The sequence below is a fragment of the Crocuta crocuta genome, unplaced genomic scaffold, assembly GCF_008692635.1.
Source record: "Crocuta crocuta isolate KB4526 unplaced genomic scaffold, BGI_CrCroc_1.0 scaffold64, whole genome shotgun sequence".
NCBI lineage: Eukaryota > Metazoa > Chordata > Mammalia > Carnivora > Hyaenidae > Crocuta > Crocuta crocuta.
In genome coordinates, this window is record NW_027530640.1 from 14,813,882 (window position 1) to 14,828,333 (window position 14,452).

At 43.0% G+C, this 14,452-nt stretch overlaps 1 protein-coding gene across 5 annotated transcripts in view; it reads left to right on the forward strand.

Moving 5' to 3' along the window:
* The window catches only part of ARHGAP26 (Rho GTPase activating protein 26), a 423,871-nt gene that overhangs the window by 207,936 nt on the left and 201,483 nt on the right, over positions 1-14,452 (forward strand). The gene's annotated exons all lie outside the window — the stretch shown is intronic.

A 14,452-nucleotide genomic window follows, 5' to 3' on the forward strand; every position in this document is an offset into this window, starting at 1 on the left:
GACCGAGGCAGTTGGAGACAGCCTCATAGAGGCGGCCCCTATGAGTAGGGCTTTGAGGGTTTTGAGGGATATGCATAGGCCAAGCTGGATGGAAGTGCTCTCATGGCAAGAAATGTGGGGATGAGGGATCTTGGGAAAGCCTGGGGCAAGTGTAGGAAATGCTATTTGTATTGGGCTAGGACATGAAGGTTGGGCAGAGAAAGGGGAAAGCAAGTTAGGAAATGTTGGGGGCAGCTTCAGAGGACTCACATAGAAATTGGGACATTTTGCCGTTTGTGATGATGTGACCTTAACAGCTTTGGAGCAGAAGTGATTTCAGAGCTGTGGTCTGAAGGATGTGTTGATAGCGGGGAGGGCAGTAGTTAAACCAGTTCAAAGGCATTCCAGGCAAGAGGTGCTAAGCTCCCGTACAGGAGTCTTGGGACTGAATGGGAAGGAATGGATGTGATCATGATTTAGAAAGCAAAATGCAATTACTCTCACCTGATTAGCTTTGAGAGTAAAAAGACAAGACCTAAATATTTTGGGTCCACATTACTGATTGAAGAGTCTTGCCATTAACTAATAGAGTGATTATTAACTACTGTATACTGAGCCTTTACTGTGTGTCAGGCACTGTGCCAGCTGCTTTAATGCTGGTGAAATTTCATCCTTCAGTTTGGGTGGAATGATCCCCATTTTATAGATGGGGACATTGAGGCACAGAGAGATGTCGCAACTAGAAAGGACAGGGTTGCTATGTGAAAACAGGATTGTGTAATTTCCCCCCCTATTAAACGGCCTTATGTCAGCCAACTACAGAGAAGTTCCAATTTAGCTGCTGGTTCACAGCTTGAAGGTGTTGCCCCCTCCCATGGTCTCAGAAACCCTTCTTGGTGGTGTGAAGAGGAATAGATGCTGGATTTAAGGTTCAGGGAAATTCCCAGGTGGAGATGACCAGCAAGTAGTTAGAAATGGAAGTGAGCTACTCAGAAAGCCAGAGCGAGGTTGGGGTTCTGTGTTTAGAAGTGGGGTGCCATTTGCAGAGAAGCATTTGTTGAAGGCGTGGGAATGGGTGAAATTTCTCAGTGTTGTTCGTAGGAAGGGAAAGTATGTTAAGAGAGCCAGGGAAGGAACTTTGGGAGTTTTCAATGTAAGTCATGGAATTTTCCATATGTACCGTGGGTCGAGTGGCAATTGGTAAATCTCCCCACAACCTAGTAAAGTTGAACATGCACATATCTTGCAGTGGTCATAGTAACCACTCAGTTGTTGTAGCACAAAGCAGCCATGGACAATATGTTAATAGTTAAGCATTACTGTTTTCAGAAAATCTTTGCTTAAGAAACTCAGGGTAGATTGGATATGGCCTGCGGGCTGTAGTTGGCTAACTCTGCCTCAGGGAATTCACACACATGTACAAAAGGAGACTGGTGAAAAGGTGGTACGCTGTAGCGTGGCTTATGATAGTGAAACATTGGCAATGACCTGTATTGTTCATCTGTTCAGAAATGGATATGCAATGGCTTATTCATTTAATGGAATGCTTTACATTGGATAAAAGGAATAAATTTGATCTGCATGTATCAATGTGGATAAATCCCAAGAACCTAATAGTAAATGAAAAAGCAAGCTAGATACAAACATGGCATCATGCCATTTATGTACATTTTAAAAATATAAAAACAATATGCTGTTTAGAGACGTGTATACATGTTGAAGTATTCAAATAGGCATAGGAATGGTGTATACCATCTTTGTTGAGGGAGAAGAAAGGGACAGAGATGGAGCTAGGGACTATGATATTTATTTTGTTCCTTAGAGATCTCAATTGGAAACATTTAGAAAGCTGCCAAAATGTGCTATATCTGCATCACGAGTCCCTGGGTGACTGCGAAATCATTTTTTTTAATTCTTATGTATAGTCATAATTTTTCATTGGCATGTGTTTGACTGTGTACATACATACACACAGTTGATGCTTATTATTCACAGATTCCATATTTGTGAATCCACCTACTTGTGAACATTAATTTATATCCCCAAATCAATACTTCGAGTGCTTTCACAGTCTTGGCGATGTGCACAGTGCAGAGAAACATTTTAGTTGCCGAATGGATGTTTCCAGCTGAGGTTGAACAAGGCGATATACTCTGCCATCATGGTTCAGCCGTCAGATTGTAAGTAAGTGTCCTTTTTGCTCTGTCCTACCGCTTATTTTGTGTTTTTGGACATTTTTGTTGGTGATGTCACTGTTTAAAATGGTCCCCAGGCCTAGTGCTAAAGTTCTGGCTAGTGTTCCTAAGCACAAGAAGGCTGTGATAGGTATTATAGAGAAGACACCTGTTAGATGAACTTCCACTGGGCATCAGGTATAGTGCTGTTGGTCAGGATTTGAGTGGTACTGAATCAACAACATATATATTAGATAAGGTGTCTTTAAACAGAGACACACATCAAACAAGGTTATGTGTTGATCAGTTGATGAAAATGTTGGGACCCGAAGCTCGTCGGAACCTAACTCCGTATTTCCCATAGTCCCATATTGACTAATTCATTGTTGATGGTGACTTGAAAGAAAAAAACCAGAGTGAATAATAAGAATTGACTATATGTGTGTATATATGTATGTGTGTTTTATTATAGTCTATTTAGAATTATTTTGAATTTATGGTTATTTTATATTGATATGTAATATTTATATGTAAATACTTTTTTTCCATGTTAAAAAAGATAAGCACAGGATAGAGGAGCCTGCAGAATTGTTGCCCATGGAGCATAGCCGGGTAGGGTTCAGGAGAGGTGAACATTTAGAGGACGCAGGTTACTTCTATCAAGTGCTGCAGGAAAGGTCCCATAAGTGGCGTTGTTCTGTGTTTCCCTGCCGTGCTCTCCAGTTCAGGTCAGAAGTGAGGCATGTCCTAATCTCTCCTGTCCTCTACTCTGGAGACGGGGCCCATGTGGACTTAGTTCTCCCAGTTGCCTTTGGCTTCTGGCTGTGCTTTTAATTGAGCTTGGTGGCTTTGTGTCGAGCATGGTGGCTTTGTGTCGAGCATGCTTTAGCTCTCTACAGTAGAAGGAAGGGAAGCTGGGGTCGGGCACTTTGTGCTTGTGATGCCACTACTCGTAACAACCCCTTTCTTCCCAGTCAGCTTTCAACTACATTGTTCAGTAAGCTGAGCTGGTTGTTGCTCAGCAGCCTTCTCACCGGGCTTCCTTTTCCCTCTGTCCTTACTCCTTGTTCTCAATTTACAAGAACTCATTCTTTTTTTTTTTTTTTAAATGTTTGTTAATTTTTGAGAGAGAGAGAGAGAGCGCGCGTGCGAGCAAATGTGTGCACACACACGAGTGGGGGAGGGGCAGAGAGAGGGAGATACAGAATCCAAAGCAGGCTCAAGGCTTTGAGCTGTCAGTCCAGACCCCAATGCAGGACTCAGACTCATGAACCATGAGATCGTGACCTGAGCCAAAATCAGGTGCTTAACCACTGAGCCACCCAGGCACCCCTACAAGACCTCATTCTTAACGAGTTGTCAGCAAATTCCAGTTTAGTAGGTTGCTATTAAGATAAAAGGTGCGACCCTCCCGTGGTAGTGTGAAACTGGTAAAGTGAATAGAGTCTTGACTTGAGCCCCTCAGGGCTGAAAGGACTCATTTTTGATGGTGGGATATTTAAAAAGTTAGGCAATGGAATTTTTAAGTCTGGAATTAAAAAAAAAAATTAAATTGTTTCAGGCCTCTCTTTTGATGGATTAGGAAATTAAGATCCAGAGAGAGGGAGAGTCTTAATCAAGATGACAGAGGAAGTCAGTGGCTATTCAAGACCACACTCTCGTCAGCTCCCAGGGCTCCTTGCCTCTTGAGACTAAAGTGTATAGGCAGCCATGTGGTTAGCCATGTGCCCTGAAAGTTAGGCTTGATCAGATAGTTAGTTAGACAGACAGACAGACAGACGGACATTTTTGTAGAGCTCATTTACTTACCCCTTGTCCTGTGAGCTGAGTGGGTAGGGAGCAGATAGTGATTTTGTTAATAGTATGAGGACCCCCAGGTGTTGTAGGGATTGACTGTGTGACAGCTTTTTAGGGGGTGAGGTCATTAGTGCTACTCATTACTGAATTTGTATATTAAACCATTGAGTTTCATATCTGAGCTGTGACTCAGAAGCACCTATAAATTATGTTTACAGACTAGGGGAACGAGGGGAATTAATTCAAGATGGATCATAAACTTTAAACATAAAATCTGTAACTATGAGGTTTCCAAAAGAAGACGTAGTGCACAATCTTTGTTGTCTTTGTCTGGTATTAGCAGAGGTTTCCTAATTGGATAGAGAGAGCAATACCTCTACAAAAAAGAAAAGAAAACTTTGACTTTAAATTTAACTCTAAAAACCTGTGCTTATGAAAAGGTACCATTGAGAAAGTCGATTGGCAAGCCAGAGAATGGGAGAAAATACTTGTAAAACATAGATCTGACACAGGACTTAAATCCAGAATGTATAGAGTCCATAAAACTCAATCATAAAAAGGTGGGTATAAGAATTGAAGAGAAGCCTCACAGAAGATTAAGAATGTCTAGTAAGCTCATGGAAAGCTCATCAACGTCATTAGTCATCAGGGAAGTGCAAATTAAAACCACAGTGAGATATTCCTATATTCCCACCAGAATGGCTAAAATTAAGACTGGCAGCACCATGTGCTGGTGAGGATGTGGAACAAGCACCAAGCTCAGGTACAATTGGTGGCAGTGTAAAACAATCACGTTGGAAAAGAGATTGGCAGTGTCTTGCTGAATAACAAAAAAATCCAGGCCCCATAACCGAGCAGTTCCATTCCTGGTTGTTTACACAAGAGAAATGAAAGCCTATGTCCTCAAAAAGACTTATAGGAAAACATTTGGAGTGTCTTAATTTATGATAGCCAGGGACAGGGAACACCCTGAGTGTCCATGAACAGGAGAATCAATAAACAGTGGTAGAGTCAAATGATAAAATAATACTCAGCCGTAAACAGGACCAGAAGTATTGATTCGTGCCACAACATGGATAAATCCCCCAAATTTCACATTGAAGAAATAAGAAGCCATAAAGAATATATACAATATGATACAGTATGACGCCATTTGTATGGTGTTGAAGGACAGGCAGCACTAATGGTGGGCACACAGCACAACAAAACAGTTACTGGGCGTGTGCACAGACGTGTGTGTGTGTGTGTGTGTGTGTGTGTGTGTGTGTGTTGGGGGGTGGTTAGAGGTAAAACTGCAAAAGGCTGGAGGGAGCTGCCCGAGGTGATGATAAACTTTCTGCCTTCACTGAGGATTTCTAAGATACATGAATATATGAAATCATCACAACTCACTTAAGACTTGTGCATTTCATTGTGCAGAGCTTTTCCTTTAAAAAGGCTGATAAACTGATACTGAACTTTAGTAAATGATAAGGGTACTCAAGAGCTTAGATGAGAAGTGCTGATGTCTACAACAATTTATCAAAAGAGGAAGTTGGATTGGGGTGCCTGGGTGGCTCAGTCGGTTCAGCGTCCAGCTCTTGATTTTGTCTCAGATCATGATCCCAGAGTCATGGGATCAAGCCCCATTTGGGCTCTGTGCTGAGTGTGGAGCCTGCTTAAGATCCTCTCTCTCCCCTCCCCTCTCCTTCCCCTTCACCCTTCTGCCTCCATCCACCTCTTTCTCCTGCTTGCACATGTGCTCTCTCTAAAATAAAAGAAAAAAAAAGTTTTCAAAGTCAGTGTTGAGAGTAGAGCATGAATATGCTGTTCTGCCTGACCTGGCCTATGTCATACTGTCTGTCTACCCCCCGAGTCAGAAGTGGCATGACCTCTGCCCCCGTGAGGGAGAGATGTGGACTCTTAGAAGGAGAGCAGGGTACACTTGCCTAAAGACGAATGAGTGAACCCTGTGGGTAACCAAAACACAAAGCATCATTTCTAAGGGCTCCGGTGGTCCCATCCTTACCCTTTACTCTAGTCATTGTGCAGGAAAGCCTGTAGAATCTTGATAAACCTCTTCCCTTGGACACTGTGTGGAGATAAGAAAAGGCCCAGTCTATTAACTTTTACCCTTTCCAGAACCAAAAAGGATTCTAGAATCTACCCTTTCAGTTTGCAAACCCCCTTCTGCTCCTTGGGTGTTACAGGAAAATACAGAGATTGCTTATGTCACGGACCTAGGGTTCTCCTCCCCACCAGCTCACAACAAGAAAATCAAAGTGAGTATTCCCAGAACCCCTTGCTGCATATGCTGAGTTGACATCAGGGTTTTTCCTAGATTTGGGAAGGAGCTATATGCGAGGAAACTCGGCTTGGAGTCCTCTGTCTAGAAATGCAGTACTCTGACCTCAGAGGTGTCTGTGTCAAGGAAAGAAGTCACCTGTGTCTGTTTGGGATAGATTTGCCTCCTGCCTCTCAACGAGGGATTGCCAGGATTAACTAGATCAGTGTAAATGCCACTTGATTGAAATTGTCTGAAGGACGAAGGGACTGGAAGTTGAAAGGAGTGAATTTCGTGCGGTGACTCACCGTCTGGCGGTCCTTTCTCTTGGGCAGGGCCCTGCTCTGGCAGCAGAATGTCACAAGCTCCTACTTTAGCATCGTGTGTACTATACCCAAGAATTTCTCATGCGGTTTCCAAAGTACAAAAGAACCAGGTCCCCTCTGCTGGTGATGGAGCTGTGCCACTTTTTCCAAAGGCATGGAGGGTGTGGGAGGGGGCAGAGGAACACAGAAAGCCATTCTCTCTTGAAGATGACAGATTTTACCTGGCTAAAGGGAAAGTTGAAGCTTTGTGCTGATGGGCTCATGGGTTCATACCTACTTCTTTTTTTTTTTTTTAATATTTTTATTTATTTCTAGGAGAGAGAGAGAGAGACAGCGTGAGCAGGAGAGGGTCAGAGAGAGAGGGAGATACAGACTCTGAAATAGGCTCCAGGCCCTGAGCTGGCAGTCAGCACAGAGCCCGACGCGGGGCTCGAACCCATGAACAGCGAGATCATGACCTAAGCGAAAGTCGGACGCTTAACCGACTAAGCCACCCAGGCGCCCCCATACCTACTTTTTAATGTTAGGTCCGTGTGAAGACCGGAAATGTTAAAGACAGAAGACTCAACACACTGTGATCTGACCACATCCTCCATACGTGTCAGCACATATGCCATCTACTTAATGCTGTGCATTTGATATCGAGTGAGCTTGAGTGTGTGTGTGTGTGTGTGTGTGTGTGTGTGTTCGTGTGTGTTCTGCTGCCCTTAAATTTTTCCTGAAATACTTTCCTTACTTGGACATTACTTAGATTTCATTTTTCCTCTTTTGCATCCAGGTTTGTTTGTATTGGCTGTGCCTCCAATCTTGAGTTAAAAGCTAGGGAAGTTGCTTCTAGGGGTTTTCAGGATTTCTGAATATGAAATGCAAGGAAATTGCATAATGTTGCAGCGTTTCCTCTTCTTGTTGCTCGCTTGTTACTCAAAATGCAGTAGTTCCTTCTAGAAGCTTGAAGGAATTTGGCAGGTCCTACCCTCTGATGGTCTATTGTGGTCTAGAGAGTCAGTGTTATCCTGATTTGAGGTTGAGTTTTTCTTGAGGTCAAACAACAAAGCTTCCTGAATTATAACTATGGCGACAGTGTTTCTATAACACTCCAATCACAGTGCTGTGAAGGTGGAGGAGTACTCCTAGCAATCAGTGTTAATAATTCCAGAAACATTGTACTCCTGCTTAATTCTCCAGGACCATCTAAAGTAGATGACCCACCCTTGACTGGGGATCTGGGTGTGACTGACCACCTAGATGCTCTGGGAGGAGCTGTTTCACCCTTTCCCTTAAAAAGATGTGAGCTTGACTGGAGCTTTCTCAAAGGGCAGTGCATTCAGGGCCAGTGACCCTCAAAATGTGAGAGCATCACTCTAAAGACAATTTCCTCATCAAGGTCCTTATGATCCACTTCTAACCCACTAGGAAGACTGGAATAATGTTCTTCATTTGTTGTAAGCTCCTGTCCCTCAATCAGGAGTGGCTTCTTAGACCCTAAACATATGCCCAGCACCATGTTAGATGCCAGGTGGACCCCTGTAGAAGTGTAAGTCAGAACTGGTCATTGGGGATTTTTTTGCAGAATAGAAATAATGGAAAAGGAGAAATTGTATCCTCACATATTAAATTATGTAGAATAGACCATCAGAGTGGTGAGAGGCCAAAGCAATAGGGTGGTCTGCAGCCATGAAGTCAGTTAGGAACTCTGTGTGGCAGTAGCAGAAAGGGCAATCGCATTTTTGAGTACTTGTACGACACCACTCTCCGAGGTGGTAGCACTTGCTGGCCGGCACCCTCCTTCATCTGATCCCGGGCCACTTCCCCCATCCTGGAATCTATTGAAGGCTTGTACAGGTGGAAGGAAAGGCTCACAATAATTCAACCTCTGATGAAACTACACTTGGCAGCCCAGGAATACCCAGGGCCACCTTCTAGATGAAGTCGAGCTTCATCTTACATGTCACAGTGACACTGAGCCAGTCTCCCTGCTCTGGTGGACCACGAAGGGCTCTTAACTGCTTTCCTAGGACTCCACCCTGCCACTCTTCTCGGTTCAGAATAGTAAGTCTTCCCATTCTTCCACATGGCAGCCCTTAGAGTGTTTGAAGACTAGTATTGTGATGTCTTGAAGCCAGAGCTGTGGTTGAGGGAAACCTACCTTGCAGTAGCAATGTGCATGCCAGATAAGAGTAAAAGGGAAACAGAGTCACCAAGACCAGGGAGACGGCCAATGCCAGAGTGCTAACAAGATGTCAAAACCTGTCGATGGCAGTAGGAAAAGAAATGGGGATGAGGAATAGATTTAAAGAATATGATAATGATAGAATTGATCATTTGGTTCCGGTGGCTCCCCAAGGAGAAGGAGGGTGGTACCCACCAGGAGCACGGATGCTGGGAGGAGCAGCAGCCAGTGTCTAGAGCACTTTGTTTTCCCCAGTCTTACTGAGGAATCGCCCAAGAAATAATCTTGCTATATCCTCAGGTACAAAGCATGAGGGAATGAATGGGAAAGAAAGTTTATTTTTCCAGCATCATTGTCATAATCAGGTTGAACAGCAAGCAGTCATTTGTATTCACTGGCATGCTGGTGTGTTTGTAAGCAGAAAGGTTCGGGGGGGCCATCACATTCTCTATCCACTTGGCTTCAGGAACACAGCCATTTGGTCATCATTTGCTGGGCCATTTTCCAAGAGACTCCATGAGTCTGAGGTGCCTCTGTTGCATAGGCGCAGGCAGGCTGAGTACTAGGAGGTACTCCTTCCTTCGTATTTCACAAGTTCCTGGTGACACCATACCCTCTGAAACTATTAGCAACAATTTATTGTTGGGTGTAGTGCTAACATTGAGCAGAGAAAACAGATGGCTCTGTGAGGGCTTTTGATAGCCTTAAGCCAAATAATGAAAATCTGCTTTATATTGCCTTGTAATAAGCCCTGAGTGGTGCATTTTCATTCTTTTGTAATGTAGAGATTCCTGGAGCATTAGCCAGATATTTGAAAGGATGAGATACAGTCACTCAGCAATGATAGATCTGGCTTAGCTTTTGTATCTGGTCAGTGCATCGATGCACTGTCCTCATCAACTCCAACATGGGGATTAAAAAAAGAAATTAAGTCTCTATTTTATCCTTCTCCTCAAAAACTGTTGACCTAATCAATGCATATTGAGTGGCCTGCTGTATTCTAGTTACCGAACCCTCTTTACAAGTAATTCTGCAGGGTGCAAGAGCAAGGTTTTTGCATTTGCTCGGGAATAAGTCATGGGGAAGAGCCATCCGACGGATTTTTATTGGCTTCACGTTCCGGAGAGCCTCCCTCAGCCAGCAAATGCAATACTGGTAGGATTGGAAAGGATGAGCCAAAGGGAGCGTTGCTAGGTGAGAAATAGAAGAGCAATCGCGGCCATTTGACTTCATTTTCTCCAGCGCATCAGGCTGGGTTGATGAGTGGCTCACCTCGAAGGTGAAGAGGATGGGGAGCCACTACCTGGCTCCAGAGCTCTGGCCCCTCTGGATACTGTTGAGACACATCCTTTCTAATTGAAAGCTGTTGAAACTGCTTACTCTCCATGCTTTAGATTCCAACAGTTCTTCTCAAAGTGTTCTCAAATACAGCTTGTGGACCACGACGGGAAGGATGTATCCCCTTGATGTAAAATTGCCTGTCAGTTACTGAGTGGCGTTCCATAGACCAGAGTAGCATTACTCTGTACCATAGTAACTGCTTGGGAGCGTCACTTAGTTTCTAAATTGAGCTTGTTAATAGAGATCGACAAGGATTCCGGTGTGGTGCTGTGCTGAGAAATCTGCCTACCACACAGTCCTTGGCAAGTTGTCTGTGTATATGCTCAGAGGTTCAGGCAAGGATGTTTTGGGGGCACCCTAAAGTGTCTCAAGCTGGTTGTGGTTTTCAATTATTGCTATACTTGTATTAATTGGAAGTTGGTAGAATTACTGCCATGTTTAAATTGGGCGGAAATTTTGTTCTTACATAATGGTTGCATTGTTGCCACTTTAATTACAGCCTAGCTTCTTTCCCGTTCTTTGTTAATTGCCAAGGTTTTTTCCACTCCGAAGGAGGACTGAGTAGGAAAGTTGCATGAGGTTGTAGTTAAGCACAGAGTCTAGTAGAGAGGAGTCTGCTACTTGTTAGCTTTGTAACCTTTGGAGCGTTACTTAACCTACATAATGCTATAAAGTAGAGGTGGTGGTAGTGCCCCTTAGGCTTCAGGGTGAATTAAAGCAATTCATCTAACTGCTTGGTATTATGGATGGCCCATAATTAGTGGTGAAAACATGGTTGGACAACACATTGGTGGTAGGTGGTTACTTTTATATTTGACTGCTATTAAAAATTGAGAACCTGTTGCTCTAAAAGTTGGCTTTAGATCAACCGTTTTCATCCTTTCCTTTAGTCCTTTAATTAGTTTCAGTTGCTTGAATTAAAATTCTGATGAGCCCAGTGTCACTGGATCCCTCAAACTGTACTCCCATCCTTAGCCTTTTATGCCGTGGGGGATGCAGTGTGAAGGGAAGGAAGGAGCAGGGTGATGGTGATAGTGGTGAACTGTCATCTTGATGGAATGCTCAGTGGGACGTGGAGTTGTGTTAAATGTTTTATATCTCTTATTTAATTTTTACAGTACCCCTAAGAGGTAGAGAATGTTAATATCCCCATTTTACAGGTGGCAAGAGTGTGGTTTAGAGATGGTAAGAGATTGTGTTAACTGATGCAGTCTTCCTTCGAGCCGTAGTTCATGAACTATTTAGTGACTCATGTCCCCGTGAGTTGATCTAGGACAGTTATGTTCTGTCTGTCCTTTCAAGATAAAGGCTCTTGAGAAGCTTACTTGAAAGCTTATAAACCTGAGGTAACTCTGCTAATCAGTCGTAAGACAGAAGCCATGGCCGAAGAGACCTTTTATTTCAGGAATCTGTCCTTACCCCTGTGCTTGAGTTTTCCACTAGTAGGTCACCGTGAGATCTATAAAAGGTTTCCCCTGAAACTAAAGCAACACTGTATGTTAATAATACTTAAATAATAATGATAATGATAATAATAATAAATATTTCCCTAGAATAGACTGTTTCTAAAGGGTGAATTGCACGCCCTTATTTTATGTTAGTCTGGGAGCTATTTATGAGCCATAGACTGCTGATTTTGCTTGATAGTTGTGTGCATTTGCTACTGCTTTAGAAAGGGAACAAATATTGTAACCTCCCTTGAGAGGCAAGCTAGAGTAGTAAGCCTCTCACTGGCTCTCTGTCCTTGGAGAAAGAACTGTAGAAACTGTAGAGAATCTGGAGAAAACAGGAACTGCTCTGGGCCTCAGGTTTCACATCTGTAAAATGGAAATAGTGCAAGTATGTGAGCTGTATGGTGGTTAAAAGGATTCAGCGATGTGTGTGGTACTTGTTAAGTTAAACAAAGCCATTCCCACTTAGTGCTGTTACCGTGCTGCCATCTGGCCTGTGCGATGGCAAGGCTGCCCCCCCCAGCTGGGGCCTGCCGTGGAGGGCCGTGTAGTCGCACACTCCTGGCAGGCATGGTTTGTTAGCTTTATTTCGAAACTCATTCTCTTTGGCTCATTTACCAAACTAGACAGAGATTAATGGCCTGGCCTCAAAGGATCAGGCGGCACATGTTTCTGGCACCTTTGGCTCATTGATCACGCCTCTCCAATTTGGGGAATACTTGGGTGTTGCAGGCAAGGGCCTCCTGAGACCCAGGAAAGCTTGAAGGGAAGTAATTTGGTGCTAATTCTCCTCCTAATTAAGGAGGGCTAAAGCCTTGCATTTTGTTTTTCTTTCTGGATTTTGCTGCTTATGAACAGGAGCTAGTTTTCCTTGGATAGAATGTTTAAGTGTAATGGACAGAATGACTTGATCAGGGGTGGCGGAAAAAACACTTGATGAAATAGAGTCTCTTGGCATGGAGCTTTCCAAGGTTAGCGAGCACCATTCCCTATGGATTGCTGGTCCTCGCTGTTGGGAGGGGACCCCCTTCACTCCCAGGTGACACCATCCTGTAGGATTTCCTTGCCACCTCTCTGCCCCAGCGCCATCTCCCTCCCTCCTCTCCTGTGCACTGATGGCCAGTTACACTCTTCTTTCTCCTTCCTGAAGGCCGTGCACCAGAATCACGGTCTTTTGGCTCCTAATCTTCAGAACCTTTTTTTAAACATTTTTTAAAATTTTATTTTTGAGAGAGAATGAGCAGGAGAAGGACAGAGAGAGGGAGAGACGCACAGTTCAAAGCAGGCTCCAGGCTCTGAGCTGTCAGCACAGAGCCCGATGCAGGGCTCGAACTCCCCAACAGTGAGATCATGACCTGAACTGAAGTTGGACACTTAAGCGACTGAGCCACCCAGGCGCCCCTCATCTTTAGAACTTCTAAGCATAAAAAGTGATGCCTTTTCTTTTGCCACACAATGTGCCTCAAATACAGAAACCCTTTTCTTTAATTTTCGTTCTCCTGACTTTCAAATACTGGCTGTGCCTCTTTAGTCTTCTTTAGGAAATCAGTCATAATGGAGTAATTTGTCTTATTTAGAGTTTGATCATTCAAAGCCTTCTTGGCCAACTCCTTCAAGTTACAGAAAAGGCCATAGAGGCCCAGACAGGGTGATAGCTTTACCAAAACACACGAGGTAACTGAGGGGCCAAGTTAAAAAGCTCTTGACCATGGCTCTCTTTTTAGAGGTGCTTGGCTACATACTTCCATGGCTTAATGGCTACATACTTCCATGGCTTAAATAAGTGGTTCTCAGCCATGAATAGCCATCACGATCCCTTGGAAAAGACAGACAGACAGACAGATACATACATACATGCATGTGTACATGCATACATACTTATGATGACCAGTTTTATTTATGCCTTTTCATATATACAGAGTAATAATCACCAAAGAAAGATTTGGAAAATTATGATCCCCCTCCCCACCAAAGCAGAGGATTTACCTTACTTAATAATGTCACCATATCAGGGATTGGCAAACTCCCCTACAGGCCAAACCCAGCACATCACCTGCTTTTTTTTTATTGGCAATGAACTAAGCATAGCATTTATAGATGAACTTTTACAATTGATTTGATGGGAAATACTAACTTTGACCTCTAATTAAGCCCAACGTTATTGTCCCTGATTAAAACCAATAAACAAATAAAACCTCATTCTTCTGATTGGATCAATTTCACCCATATAATTTCAGTATAATTTCAAAAAGTTACACTCCTTGGAAAAGATATTCCACATGGCCACTGAGAACTACTTACTTAAAACCTCTAGAGGTATTGAGCTGAGCATTTCTGAAAAGAGAGCCTTGAATCCCTGCAAGGGATATTGTATCTGTATTTCAAAAACTTGCTGTATTTAAAATTATGTCAACCAAAAATTTGTGGAAATTAGTTTTCTCTTTTATGAACAAGGACCTACATAATATTGATTTTGTCTCTTCGCCTATAATGCCTGTAATACTTAATTTCTGACTCTTCCCAGAAGAAACTTGCAGACTCTTACAATATGTCATATTGTCTGTTTTATATTGAAGTAGTTTTCCTTTTTCTGTATTGGAGCACTTTCCCTTTTATGATTTTGGTGAATCACTTAAGGGTTTTATATTGTGAAATTCGCATATTCTCCTTAACAACAGTGAAATCTCAACAAGTCTATCAAATAAAATGTGATTGGTCCTATTCCCTGCTGTTAATACTTAACAGTTTATACTGTATCTTTTTCCTGACTTTGCTATTTACTGGCTGTGAGACCTTAGGTAACCTCTCTCAGTTCCCAATTTTCCGTCTGTAACACAGTGATAACAATTCCTACCCAACAGAATTGTTGTTTAGATAATTTGAGATAATTCATGTGAATTGCTCAGCACATGGCTTGGTTTACAGTAAATGCTTAATGATTGTAACTATTT